This window comes from Nannospalax galili, unplaced genomic scaffold (assembly GCF_000622305.1).
Source record: "Nannospalax galili isolate Female #2095 unplaced genomic scaffold, S.galili_v1.0 scaffold329, whole genome shotgun sequence".
NCBI lineage: Eukaryota > Metazoa > Chordata > Mammalia > Rodentia > Spalacidae > Nannospalax > Nannospalax galili.
Genome location: NW_008360321.1, coordinates 29,811 through 32,203, shown reverse-complemented (window position 1 = coordinate 32,203; position 2,393 = coordinate 29,811).

Below are 2,393 nucleotides of genomic sequence, written 5' to 3'. Positions count from 1 at the left end.
GGCAGCCACTTCAAAGGTGAGTCAGGAAGAGAGTAGGAGGTGCCCCCGCTGAAAAGGGGAGTCCTTCCATTATGTGCCGAGCTGCTTCATGGCTATCCAGACATGGAGAGACTGCAACCCAAACAGCAGGGGTCCCCAACAGGGCTGTTTGTGTGATATATTATGAATTAAGAATTTTTGGAACACGGAAAATTATGAGTGAATCCGAAATGTACAGTCTTGAGCTACTTTGCTGGACTTTGCTTTTGCTTATGTATGCCTGAATCTTCCCTTTTGAAATAAAACAGCATTTAGCTTGTTTTGGATTTTACAGGAGCCCACATTTAGAGACTTTGATGAGAGACTTTGAATTTTTAAAGTGCTTGAATTTTTTAAAGACTGTGGGACTTTTGAAGTTGTACTTTTTTCTGTTGTAATATTAATATTAACATGAGATCTTGGGGGACAAGAAATGGAAGGATTATGGTTTAAAGTGATGTGTTTGTCAAGTTGACAAGGGGCCAATTGTGCTAGATAGCTTTAGTTGTGAACTTGACACACCTGGGTAAAGGGAATGTCAGTTGAGGTATGGATTCCATTGGATTGGTCTGTGGCTATGTCTTTGGGGCATTTTCTTGATTGTTGAATGATGTGGGAGGGCCTGCCCTCTGTGGGTGGTGCCACCCTGGGCAGGTGGTCTTGTGTTGTATAAGAAAGCAGGCTGAGCATAGGCCAGAGGAGTAAGCCAGTAAGCAGCATTTCTCCATGGTCTGTGCTCCAGGTTCCTGCCCTGAGTTCCTGCCTTGACAACAAGCTGTGCTGTAAGCCAAATAAAGCCTTTGCTCCCTGAGTTGGTTTTGGTTAGTGTTTTAATCACAGCAATAGAAAGGTAGCCAGAACAGCTATGAAGTAAAAAAATAAAGGTAAAAAATGGTAATAATAAAAATGAATCAAAGGAAGAGCTGACTCAGAGATGTCTCAGCAGTTAAGAGCACTGGCTGCTCTTGCAGAGAATCTAGATTCAATTCCCAGCACCTTGATGATGGCTAACAATCATCATTAACTCCAGCTCCAGGGAATCCGACACCCTGTTCTGACCTCTGTGGGCATTATGGTTGCACTTATATTCATGCAGGCAAAACACTCATGCACATAAAATAAAAATAAATAAAATATTTTTTTAAAAAATGAAATGAAAGAGTGGCCAGGAAAAGAAAAAAAAAGAGTGAACAAGCAAAACTAAACAAAAAAAGAAGAATGTGAAGAACAAAAATAGAAAAAAACATGAAAAAAATATAATTACATCAAAACAAGTAAAATTAGATAAAGGTAAAAAGAATAAAAAAATAAAAATAAAAGCATCCTTAAAGTAAGAGGAATACTAAAAGATGTAGTAAAAGGAGAAACAGCAAAACAAACAGAAAAAAATAGACAAACTATTGGAAAGGATTTTTTCCAGGTCCCCTACTACTGAAATCTATGAGGTCTGGAGCAGAGCTAGTGACTTATTGGTAGTCTCTTGTAGTTTAGATGGCTGTCCTCTGGGAATGAGGGAAACAGTACAGAAATCTTCACTAGAGAAAGAGAACAGTGATGTGTTTCTGCCTGTGGGTCTCAGTGCTTCAAGAACCCACTCATCAGCAAACCATGTTGCTGGATACAGGAGCCTGGAGAAACTGAATGGTCTGTAGGGTCTGAGCTCAGAGATCTAAGTCCCAGCTGATAGCAAATTACACAAAGCACAGAGGCAGTTCCAGTGGTTGAGCAATCATCCATCCATCTACAGGCTGTAAGTTCAATGTCCTTAGTAATCCACAGGTAAAGAAGTTTGCTCTTTATCACAAATGATCAAGCCACTGACTGTTGCACTCCCTAGCCTGGGTTCCCTGCTGCCCGAACATCTCAGGGTTCTTCATCCAAACCTCTCCCATTCATCACTGTGTCCTACCCATATACTGTGACAGTGTGGCTTCAGGCCCCTTAAGACTGTGCCTTATTTCCAGGTTCCCAGAGTAGCTGAGTCTCAAACAATAGGCCTTCTGTCGAGATGGCACCTAGTTTGTTGATAGCAGTTGTAGATATGGAGAGTGTTGAGATGGATTTCTCTTTCAGTAACAGCCTGCCACACAGGAAGAGTCCCTGTTATACAAAATCTCTGCAGTGGATTTAAAGCTTGTGAGAAACATGGAGTTCTCCTGCAGCTGGGACTGCTTGTCTCTTGTCAGCAGAGCTGCCCACTCAAATTCTGAAACAAGAGAACTTAAAATTCTCTTTTGACCCTTGAGGTAAAGAATCCTGTCCACTTTCCAGCCATGCTGCTGTCACACTGTAGACTGTCTCCTATTCTCTCTCTCTCTCTCTCTCTCTCTCTCTCTCTCTCTCTCTCTCTCTCTCCTTTTTTTTATAGTGTCTCC